This window comes from Carya illinoinensis, chromosome 2 (genome assembly GCF_018687715.1).
Source record: "Carya illinoinensis cultivar Pawnee chromosome 2, C.illinoinensisPawnee_v1, whole genome shotgun sequence".
Taxonomy (NCBI): Eukaryota; Viridiplantae; Streptophyta; class Magnoliopsida; order Fagales; family Juglandaceae; genus Carya; species Carya illinoinensis.
Genome location: NC_056753.1, coordinates 21,777,791 through 21,790,961, shown reverse-complemented (window position 1 = coordinate 21,790,961; position 13,171 = coordinate 21,777,791). Strand labels below are relative to the sequence as shown.

The window sequence follows — 13,171 nt, the reverse complement described above, 5'->3', positions numbered from 1 at the left end:
ATGCCTGATAGCAAAGAATGAGATTTGCTATCTCATGAAGGTATCGAGAAACTCTCTTAACTGATTGCCAAGTCCTAGGTTATTTTGATAACGACTAATCAATCCATATTCAAAACAAATGTCAGGTCATGTACACAACATAATATACATCAAACTTCCTATTACACTTATATAAGATCTCATTGGATTATACAAATGCAAATTCAATGGGGGTGTTGGGCTAATAGAGTCTCAAAATATGTTGTATTAGATTATGCATATATAAAAGAGAATGGCTTTTTGCTATAGTAAGTTAGTGTTGTGAGTCAAATTTGATAGTTACTATAGTATGACCAAAAGAAAAAAAATATATATATATATATATCTTCTTCCTTACTTCCTACCGTGATTTGGTTGCAACAGCTTTTTGAGTGCTATAATATTATTACTAATTAACATATAATCAGTAGAATGGTAAAATATAATAAAATTTTAATAGATCGATTTAGGAAATTTCTTAGTTTGTCTTAAGAGACTTATATTAAGAAGATTTTAGAATAATTTCGTATGCACAACTCTAAACCTATAGACACTCCAATTGAGATTGGTTATACATTGAGTTTAAAACATTACCCTAAGAATGATGAGGAAAAGAAAGAGATGACTATAAGTCCTTATGCAAGTACAATTGAAAATCTGATGCACGCTATGTTGTGTACATGACCTGACATTTGTTTTGCAGTTGGATTGTTTAGTCTTTATCAGAGTAACCCAAGATATATTCATTGGTAAGCAGTTTAGATGATTTTTCGAGATCTTCTTGGGACAACATATCTTATTCTTTGCTATTAGGGTAAAGACATAAAACTGAAGAGATATAGCGATGCTGATTGTGCTAGTGATAAAGATGAGCGTAAATTCATTACGAGTCACACATTTATGCTTAGTAAGGGAGTTGTTTCTTGGTGTAGCAACAAACAATCATGCATTGTTTTGTCTACAATGAATTCAAAGTATGTGGATTGTTCAGTAGCTGTACAATAGACTGTTTAGTTGAGAAAATTTTTTAATTTCCTAAAAATTAAGGTTCTTGAAGATGAAGCTGTTAAGATATACAGTAATAGTATAATAACTTTGGTATATTCTAGGAATACCTAATACTATGATAGAACCAAACACATATATTTAGTTTCACTACATTCAAGATATTATTGCACAAGATGAAGTGAACTTATAACATATCTCTACTAGCAAGATGGTAACTAATTTTCTTACTATGGCTATTAGAAAATTGTTTTCCAAACTTGTGTTAGAAGTTTGGGACTTCATTGGATTTGATGTATGTTGTATTAAAGATAACTTATACTTTATTGTACATTGGACACTATTAGTATCTATTGCATCAATGAGATTATTGTTTTTATCTTATATTATTCTTCTATTGATACTAAGTGAAAGACATACATTATAAAGATGTTACCAAGCAAAAATCCGTCCACTCACATAAATGATCACCTTGATATTTGAACAATGAATAAGATAAGACAAATTGATTAAGTTAGCGCTTGGAAAGCGAGTAAGTAAACATCTTGATACTTTAGAAGCATTCAAGATAAGCTTAAAGAATGTTACCTTAGCTTGAAGTATTTGCACAACTTTATGAAGCACAATTAAAGTGGGATGTGAGATATTAGGCAGGCGTTATATAAGTATTTTTGCTAAAAAAAACTCAAGTTAGGGCGACTAGATTAAGATTTATATTGCATTTGAATGTGATAAGCTCAATTGAGTGGAAGTTCCACCGTATTATACATTTCATACTGTATGTTCTATAGACGACCATACAAAGGAATGACTGGATGAGTCCATGCTCCATCACTATGTGAATCCTAATGGATCAATAGATGATTCGTTACTATGTCCTTAAACATGGAACTATATCATGAGATGAAAACTTGATGTTGCTACTTTAGCATATTTTCTTAAGGTCACAAAGCATACTGTCTTGCAAAGTGTGTCTAAAAAAATAGTCAAGTCTACTTGAACTGACTTGAGTATATAGGGAATATTATTTGAATTCTTACTTGTTATTTTATGACTCATAACCTAGATGATTATGTCATTTTAATTCGATATAATTATGAGCATGCTATATAATTTGAAGTCAAGAATTGCTTTATGCTATAAACTTATGAGGGATTAAGGACCATTGACTTAGTAAAATTAAATAGTTTAGGGCATAGACAAGATGTTATGAATGATGTACTATGTTAGTAAGATGATAATTTAATACAATACTCCTATATCCCCTTAGCCTTCTTATCAAGTTGCACGATTCGTTTTTTTATGAGAGATAATTGATTAAGAGAGGAAGAAATTGTTAATGACCATGGCACCTATTGTGGACCAATGGGAGATGTTAGCAATTGGTAAAACATTACCCATATAGTGTCTACATGGGTGAGGAGTTATAAATAGTTAATTAAATCTCCACCATTGGTAGTTAATTAATTTCTAGGAAAGTTAATTAACCACCCCGTCAGGAAACTCTTTAAATGAGAGTTTTACATTAGTTTTAATGATGTGAGAAAAGTGAATGTACAATAAAAAAATCTTTCCTATCTCTCTATAATTTTTTAGAGCAACCATATTAAACTTTTGATCTTGAAGTGCAAAATTATTTTATAAGACTTTAGTAGCCTCCTAAGCTATGTAGAGGTGCAATTACAATAATTTGATATGGGCGGTAACCTCCTAAGCAAAGATTCAGGTTTGTGGGACTTCTGCTCTACTAGATGTCATTTAAATTAATCTTATCTAACACCCTATATATATTTAAATCCAAATCAAGTACAAGAATACACAAGCAACTACCCCTTAATTACCAATGCAAAAAGCCATTAACGAAGATTCATATATTTAGGAAGTTCATCTTGAAAAGACAAACTTCCTCTACTTGTTCAAAAATCAAACTTATAGAAGTTCATATATAACATTTTATGATTATAATTTAGTTATATTATTAAAACTTAATATTTACTTAAGATCTTGCAATATACATAAGGGTGTAAATGGTTCAGTTCGATTCGGTTTTGTAAAAATTTTGAGATTGAATCGGTATACACTGGTTTTACATTTTCAAGAACTGATCATGGACCCGTTACCCTCTTAAATCGGTACTTTCAATTTTACCAGTTTCGGTCCCGTTCTATCTGATTTTTCAGTTTTAATTAAGTGCCAATGTCGTAAAAAATGTACTTTTCTAATGTATACTAATTAATGAAAGTAAAATATAATTAATATACTAATATATATTAGTATTAATAATGTATTATGTATTTATCAAAAGGAATATGTTAAGAATTTATTAGGCTATAGACTGTAATTAATATATATATATTGTATATTAATAACATATGATTAAACAAATGATCATATTTAAGATTAAATTTTTATGTTATAAATTATAATATAAAATTATTTCATATATAATTATATATATTCTATATAAAATGTATATATATAATATTAAAATTAATTTATATATATATATATATATATTTTATAAATCGGTTTGGTTTGGTCCCAGAAAACCAAAAACCAAAATCGAACCGAATTTAATCGGTTTTTAAAATGTAGGAATCGGTCCCAGACCAGACCGATTTAAAATCAGACCAACGGGTCCTGTCCAGGCAAGTTTTTTTATTTAAATTTTCACCCCTAAATATATATCTAAAGATGAGATTGGATGCTAACTATTGGGCAAGCAAGTGTGTGCATCGATGAAGAGTTCGGTGAATTTTTGTTAACTTGCCACTTGCTGATGGTGGACAAAGTAGAGCATATCGATTCTGAGTTTAATGAATTTATGTTAACTTGACACTTGCTGATGGTGGAAAAAGTAACAGGTAATGTCTATGATTATAGGATGTCCTTCGATTTTTAATGAGTGAGTTTTTTACATCCATGCATATATGAGGTGTTCTTTATAATTTGTACATACTACTAATACAATGGATAAGTTATCTCTAATGGCTCTGTTAAACTTTAGAGCAAAACATTCCATTGGGGGAGATTCCATTCCAATTTTCAAACTCTAGCTTCTTTTGCATTCCATGCTTAACAATATTGCTGGTGGTTTTACAAATGCATGGCAGTTTGTTTCCTTTTCAGATTTTATTTAGCAATTATCGAACTGCATCTATTGTTATGGTTTCAAATGACTAAAATTGATGTAAATCAGAGGTTGTGGAACCATTCTTGTTCTGATGAGAGAGTAATGATAATTTAGAACTCCATCTATTGGTTAATATTCAATTAGGAAACTTTGTGATGTCCATTGGCCAAGGGGACTCAAGCTGGACTATTCTAATAAATATTCATTTAACAAAAAAATGTTTAAATGTTTCCTCCTCGTCACTACATAGCAAGCACAAATTATCATTAATATTGGCCAGGAGTATGCCAATGGTGTTGAAGAGGAAATACTCATAAAAGGTCCAGTATTGATGAAATGTTTAGATACAAGAAGTGTTTTGTCTCGTCTCATCTCATATCATTATTACAACTTTTTTAAATTTTCACACAAAATATAATAAACAATTCAACATTTTTAAATCATAAAATAATAATATATTCTAATACTATTTTATTCAACTTTCATTTCAACTTATCTTATATCTACTATATTTCATTCAGCCAAAAAAAAAAAAGAGTTCCTAGCTATATTTCAAAGAAATAGTTTGTCCCCATCTTGGAGTTTGAAGCACCAAAATTGATTCCAATTTCGTAGAAAATGATCTGGATGATCTTGAAAGTTTTATACAATGAGTAAATATTTTTCAAAGAACCTGTTTGTTTTGTCCAAATATTCCACCCAATTTTGGATAGCATGACTTTATTGAATGGAAAATTAAATGTCAAAATCAACAAAATATATAATTAAATACAAGAGAGGAAAAGTAGAATATGTAGGGCTGAATGCGACATTCTTAAAAGTGGTACAATTATATGGATTCTAAAAGATTTGATGCAGCTCTCAAAAGAAGGAGATGACTATAAGTCAATGTGGCTATCGGCTACTACCATTTTTATATCTTAATTGGTAGAATAGTTTTGCTGGCCATACAGGCTAGTTGACATGCAAACTGTGTTGTATTCTTTTGTATATTAAAATAATGACTTTGTGGATTTTGATTTTGGACAAAGCTTTCCACCTAAATGGGTTGAAAAAATCACTTATAAATATGATAAATTTTCATCAAGCTTATGACAATCACATGTTTTTTTCAATTTATGTCTTAAAAAATCAATATACATCCCTTAATTAAAAAAATAAAAAATAAACATATGCTTATCATATACTCAATGGACACATGAACTTTTTTGAACTAGTTGGAGTAATAATCTGTCCTTTGATTTTTGTGGCCTTAGAAGACTAGTGGCTTCGACACTAAGGGCATGTCAAGATGTAAGATGAGATGAAATTAATTAAGATTATTTAGAAAAAAATATAAAATCATTGCCATATTTTGGTTGTCATGGTATGACCCGAAAAGGGCCACCCTTGAGCGGTAAGACCTTTAGCCACCAATGGGCAGCTATCCACCATGATGAAAGGGGTAGGATATTCCACTATGATGAAAGGGGTAGGATATTCCATACAAAAACTACAATGCTTGGAACGAAGGTAAAACAAAAAAGAAAATGGCACTAAACCATAGGTTTGGGCACATTTTCAAGAAGGGACCACCAAAAGCAGATTGGGTTGATTCAACAAGTGAATCGATTGGTTGTAGCTCCAAACCACAACTAATAGAAAGACATTACAATAAACTATTATAGGGCATTTTGTAAGAAAAATGAGATCTTATTGTTTCCATTTTCTTATTTTGGAAAGACAGAAACATAGTAAGGATATTTGGAGAAGGGGAACAATGATCATCGACATAACCAAATGACTATCAACCATTGTACCAACAATTAGGCCCCACGCACAGATAGAATGGAGTGGGGTTGGACACATTTTGAAGATTTGAAAATAAGGAATCCAACATTGTCCCACATGTTGTCATCAGAGTTTGGAGCAATAACAACACATGATCCTCACAAGCTAGTCAAATGGTGTTGTTTCTTGGTCCATCTTGTAGATTGGCACCTGGGAAGTGGGGTGGTATAATGCACGTAAAGATTTGATAGTAAGAAAGTGGTAAATTGAGAAGAAAGGGAAAAATTACTATATAACTAAGTGAAAAAAGAAAAGGAGATGGAGAATAACATGGAGGAGCTCTTGTGATTTTGGAGAAAAGTAAGAGGAAAAACAATTTTAGAGGGGGAGGAACTGTGATATCCCGTTTTTACGTGTATTTTCACTGAATGAGTGTTTTTAATTTAATTAATATATTAGTTCTCTGATTTTAAATTATTGTATTTTAATTGGTTTTATTTTATTTGATGTGGTGTTTAATTTATTTTAGCCATTCTATGGTTTTAAAATTGTTTTCGTCAGATCTGTTTTTGGATTCCGGAGGTGAGGATTGGACTTCATTTCTTTTTTCCATCTTTTCTTTTCTCTTTTTCTTTTTCCCTTTTTTCTTTTTTCTTTTTCCTTTTCTTCTTTTCTTCTTTCTTTCTTTTTCTTCCTCTTCTTTTTTCCTTCTCTCCCCTCCCGCGCGCACGAGCTCTCTCCCTTTCTTCCCGTCGCCGTCTAGTTGAGCCACCTAGACCCACCACTGCCGGCCGACGTGGCCGACACAGCCACCACCGTTTGACTCCCCTCCGGCCGGCGCACCACCCCACCAATTTTTAGCCCCATCCGTGCCGCCGTTAATCCCCTACAGCCCATATAAGCCACACGGCTTTGAGCCATTTCCGGCGCCGTCGATCCACCTCCGGCTACCATCTTTTTACCACTTCATCTCATACCTCTTTCTGTCCTAATCCACCCATTTCCGGCCCCGATCCGTTGCCGGAGCAGCTCCCACGAGCTCAACTCCGATCTGCCCCTTTTTGCACTTCCACCGCCATCCACGGCCAAAACTCACTTCTTTTAGCTTCATAAATATCTTTAGACCATTTCCTATCAATTTCGTGTATTGGTTTGTCCCCGTTCAAAAGTGGGTAATTTACAATCCACGGCCAAAGTATAAAATACACTGTTACGTTATTTTTTTTCCGTCGTTTGCAACGTCGTGGGCTTTTGAAAAATACCTTATAGCGCTGTAAGTATTTTCCAAACTCTATTTTAGATTTAAATATATTTTTACTTTTACAATAATTTATTTGACTGGTTGGTTGATTCCGGACTGAGTCCGAGGAGTTCGGGGGTCAGATGGATTGAGGACGGAGTTGTTTGGTTTGTTATTTTTGTGATTGGTTAGTTGATTTATATCTTGAGGCGTGCATTGCATGACGCATTCATGTGTATTTGTTTAAATTGAGAAAAACTGGATTTTTTGTGTAAATAGATTTTCGGGTGCGTATGTATCACGACCCCAAGCTAGGATGGGTATTATATCGGTGGAACTCCTCTGGTCATTCGGGAGTGGATAATACTGAGTGACATCCCCTAGGTTGTTGCTGGGCGACGACCGGATCGCACGGCACGGTAACGCTATCGTGTCGACTCCGTGGTCCCTAGAGTAGCGGGGACTATAGGATAGCCTGATCCAGGTACGCGCTGGGCTCGAGTATTGGGCATCGTTCATTTAGGTGTTATACGCGTAGTCGTTACCTGCGGTGTGGCACAGGAGCCAGAGTGTGTAGATAATCCCTAGAGGAGATCATGGTGCATGCAATAATTGGATTGAGTTTTGGTTATTGGTTACGGGCCATTTTCTGGAAAAATGGCGAGGTTATGTTTTTGGCTATGTGATCTATTTTCTGGGAAAATGGTGGTTTCTCGATTTGGGCCATTATCTGGGATAATGTCAATGATTGGTTTTAAAAGTTATGTTTTTGGGCCAAAATGAGATTTTGGCGTGCATGGAAAAAATGTGGTTTTATGGGTTATGTGCATTTGCATTCTTTCATGCATATTGTTTGATTTTAATATGTTTTTTATTTAGTGGCGTTTGGATCTTTACTTACCTACGGCACCATTTTGGTACCGTGGATTTTGATGCAGAGAACGATGAGGAGGAGGAGGCTCAGCCCGAGGAGGCGGCTCCGCCGGGGTATTAATTTGGAGTGTTATGCTTTGTAGTTTGGTTTGAACGATATTTGTGGCTTGTAATATTTTATTATGTATGTTTTGAACGGTTTTGTATTAAACAAAGAAAAATTCTGGTACTTAGTTATATGACTTTGTTTATCTGCTGCGTATTTTCTCTTACACACTTGTTGCTTATAGACACACTTGGCACTTGGCGATAGGGTGGTGACCTGTGTTGTCATCATCCCAACATCTCGATTTTTCCGTATTCGTACGTGGGATTTGAAGGCGTCACAGGAACTATTCATATACTCTCATGTTAGTTCTATTGAAGTTGAAATTTTGAAGTCGGGGTGTACAGAAAAGTAAAGCTTGTTGATTGAAATTCTCATTCATTCACCACTAGTTTTGCTTAAGGCAGGCCATGAACCCCAAGTCATGACTTTCCTACCAGGTTTTATGCCAGACAATATATGACACCACATTAATGGATGAACAATAAAAAGTTTCTCAAAATTATTCTGTTATCAATACAAATGTCATCTCAACAAAACAATCTTAATCATCAAAACCTCTTATAAAACTAAAAGAAAAACTTTTGCATTAATTTTGTTACCTACATATTTTCAATTAACCATATGCACTACTATGAAAATCCAATACAAACATTAAAAAAAAATACACACGACCTTCTTAAATTACCGCCTAATTTGTAATATTCATGCATTTAATTCATCAGTTTCAACAATCAACCCAAACTCCAAAAGAATCTCAATATACCCCCTATGTAAAAGATTGACACAAACATACTACACTAAAAATTCAAAACACGAAAAAAAAAAAAACAATCGTATTTTTCTCTTTTAGATCAATTCCTCTTCATTTATTTTTTTTAATCTAATAGGATTATATTGTATTTTTTTAAAATTTGTTAGGGTTAATTTGAAGTCTTCAAATACATATTAGGATACACTAATTTTTTTTTTTTTTGGAGAGGTAGTTCATGTTTGGGATTTCAGTGAGAATCATAACTTATAACTTAAGTAATAAGTTCTACTATTAAAAAGTTATTAACGGTTTGGTAACCATATATTTAAAGGCTCTCTCAAACATGTTATGTTTGCAAACATGTTATGTTTGTTTAGAAACAGATTAAAAAAATATTTTTTGAGGTAGAAATGACGATTATTTAAATTTTTAAAGATTATAATCATGTTTTTAAAAGTTTAAAAATTGCAATTATCTAAAAGTTGGGTGGGTATTTTCGTCCATTGATAATATTTTTTTAATTTGAATTACATTCAGCATTATTCGAAAAAGTACGTTTGAAGAAAAATATCATTTTGATACTTTTCCTAAAACGTACTTTATAAGTTATTTGAGATTAAAAATATTTTAATATATAACATCTAAACAATTTAATTTTTCCATCAAAGAGTTTTTAAAACTATTTAAATATTTTTTAAGACTCATACCACAATCCTAAATAAGCCCGTAATAGCCAAGACCGATAGTTTTGAGTTGATCGCAAAGGATGTGGTAATTTGAGAGGATAATATATATGTTTCTAAAAAATATTTGAAGACTTTTCTCAATTCAAACATATTTTAAGAAATACCACCAGTTTTACAATTTCCATAAAATATATTTTGAAAATTTTTCTCAAACTCTCACTATGGCTCTCAAAAAAGACAACTTACATCAAGCATCTCTAAGTTATCCACGGAAATACACGGACTACAAACCCAAACTTAATATACTCAACTAGTTTTGTATATGAAAAATATTTTAACTATAAAAAAATTATATAAAAATAAATTTATAAATTAACGTAATTTCATATGATACGTCAGAATTTAAAATTATTTTTATTATAGAATAAATTTAAAATATTACATAAAATTAGTTTAATTTATAAATTTACCTTCTTTTTTTTTTTTTTAATAAAAGGTAAGGAATTTCTCTTTTGCATAACCCACTTCTTGCTACAGCTACACGTAAACCTGTCAAAATTTTGGAGACACAAAAGAGCATGTCCATTTCCACCGGCAGATCAAAAGCTGCCACCTGTACAATCGAAGGGTTATCAAATATATTGACATGGCCCAATTTACGAACCGTGGGTAAATAATATCATTTGGGGCAGACACCATTCAAGCTTAATGGCCGGTCACTTGAATGACCTGTATTCACTCTTGCCTTTATTTTACCCGGGTCAAATGCTAAGGTCATCGACAAAGATGAACTCTACATTGTACCAACAGTGTAAAATATATATATATTTTTCAAAAATTTTAACCTTTTTAAAAATTTTAAAAAATATAAAAATTAAAAATTCATTAAAAAATTATTTCCTTATTTATTAAATAGAAAGAATCAAAATCGTTCTTTCAATGAGATAAGTATTTTCCTATTTGATAGGGTTGGCTGGGCAAGGTCAATCCCGCTCATTTGACGTCACTATTTCTTTTCTTTATGTAGTTATTTATTTAAAAAAATGTTATGTATACCGAATGGTGCACTAATGGAATCCTACATTCCTGTTTTTTTTTTTTTTAATATTAAAAAAGCAAAAATGTACTTTTTCGGTACATTTCATCGGTAGATATGCTGTTAGGTGTACCTAGAAGGGCCTATTTATTTATAAGTAATGTTATAGTTACCGATAAAAATCACCGAAAATTTTTTTTGATAGTGTAATTTTTTTTTCAAACATTTTAAAACCGTTTAAACATTTAAAAAAAATTACAAACTTTTTAAAAAATATTTACTTAATTATTAAGTAAAAAATACATAATCAATAAGCTTTTTCGATGGGAATATCTTTAACTTAATTATTGGTTAAACATTCTTTATGGGCCTTGTAGCCGTCGCTTTCAGGTCCATCAGGGGCAGCCCACTACTTGGTATAATAAGCCTGTAGCTTCACGCACATTTTTCTCACTTTGCACTTTCTTCTTCCTCCTCTTCCTTATGCATCTCTCTCTCTTCTCTTTTTGTGTTTGCTTGAGTGGAAAAGAAAAACGATGAAAGCAAGGCACAAGTTTCTCCAAGGTATGACTTGTGCGTATGTGTTTCTGTGTTTCTACTTCATACATCTGATTGATGTGATTTTTGCCATAGTTCTATTTTTATATTTTTTCTATGAAATCTACTGTTTGGAAGATGAGAAAATGTTATGCTCACTTCTATAATCGTTGATGCAGGTCTCCTTGAGGCCTTTATCATGCATGAGTCAATGAAAAGTACCATGGCCATACTGAACTTCTCAAAGATTGGAATCCATGGATTGAAAGAAATCCTTACAGCAGCAATCTTTGCCAGAATTCATGAGTTTGGAAATCCAAGTTCCAATGTTCTAACGTTGGCTTGTTCATGATAATTGGGTGCTATCCTACCTGAGCTTTTATACCTATGATCATTTTTCTTATCCAACCTACTTTTTTTTTTTAATCCTCTCTGCTTTTGGTCAATCTTCTTGACCTTGTAAGACCTTTCCTTAATTTAGTAAGATCTAGCACCGTATCTATTGTTTTTATTTTCTAGTTTCTCATGAATTCTATATCATAGTTTGTTGACATAGAGTTTAGTGGTTATCTTTTCCCATTTCTATCCAACTCATCTTCTCCTTCCCTGTCTATCCCTCCTGAGCTATTTGAAACTAGACCGACATGCATCTCTCCTAAATATAGTACCGTCTGTCAGAAGACTTGAGAAGATCCTTGAGTTTATGCAAGCAATGGAGATCTCGATTGCAACATCATGGATTACAATTTTTATTCCCTTTTTTTTTTTTTTCACATGTAAATCATGTAGAAGGATTGAAGAAAATGCAAAGAGTGATCCAGCTTGAGGTAGAGTTGCAACAGAATGTATTAATTATTTTTTTTAAAAATACCGTACGTGTTGTTTTATTCAGAATTAATGCTGTTTGTTTTATGTTCTGTAAAGGCCATCAATTTCAATTGAATTATTGTGTGCAGAAATATGCATCTGCAGACATCGTGTTCGTTGTTTTATATGTTGTTGGCTGATGAGAAAGTGACGAAGAGAATAAATATTGTTCTCTCAGATCTGTGGAAAGAGTTTACTCTCGTGACTGCTGTTATGTACAAAACATCAACTGTATTATTGGATCTCTCTCTCTCTCTCTCTCTCTCTCTCTCTCTCTCCCCAAAAATTTTTTTTGTGCCATGAAAGTTGTTCATGTAAAAGCTGACTACCCTTGATGTGAGAAAGTGTTTTCTTCCCACGCCTCACGTACACATGCAATGAGCTCTCAGAGAGAAGAGAAAAAAAAAAAAAACCCCCAAAAAAGGAAGAGACAAGCAGAGATCAGGACAATCATTCCCTTATCTCTCACATGGTTGATTTGTTTCTTCTGTGAAAAAAGACAAGTAGGAAAAACTGGAGGAGTACCTCAATTTGGCATGAATATATATATATATATATACACACACATCCTCATCAATCTTTATCTGTATTTTGCAACGGGGATTGTTAATTCATATACTGTCAAAGCATTAAGTTTCTTATTTAATTAAGGATTCATTTTCATATACATTTGCAAAATTTAAATGAACCAGGGTGGATTGTACACTATTTATTGCTATAAATATGAATTTTTTAGCATTTGAAGTATGAAAAGGGTTATGCTTAATTATAGTGTTAGATGTACATGTAATTTTACGTATAAGATTTATTTTATCAGTTTTTTTTTTTAATTTTATAATTTTCAGCATATTAATAACTGATACATCAACAGGTATTGTTATGCAAGTACAAATAGCATTTTTTTTTTCACACTTAAATCCAACAAATTTTGCATAAAAGGATGAGTAAATTTGGATTGCTTTAGTGATTATATATGCAAAATATGATACACTAGGAGATCCTGGTGAATGTGAATAGATGATGATGATGATGATGATGTGAAATATAAGGTGTCCGTCCATCACAGTCATATATATGCAATTATAGTGAACAATATCAAAAGTAATTCAAACATGAAAATCAAAATCATTCGGTTGATACTTAAAA

The 13,171-nt window shown here is 32.2% G+C and overlaps 1 long non-coding RNA gene across 2 annotated transcripts; it reads left to right on the top strand.

The window, feature by feature from the left end:
- Nucleotides 1-11,062: 11,062 nt before the first annotated feature.
- LOC122300341 lies at nt 11,063-12,271 on the top strand. Of its 2 annotated transcripts, XR_006239986.1 has the most exons (3): nt 11,063-11,185; nt 11,338-11,985; nt 12,115-12,271. It is a non-coding gene; the product is annotated as an uncharacterized LOC122300341 (long non-coding RNA). The 2 variants fall into 2 exon arrangements; XR_006239985.1 differs by lacking the exon at nt 12,115-12,271 and having other exon boundaries at nt 11,338-12,056.
- Nucleotides 12,272-13,171: the final 900 nt, after the last annotated feature.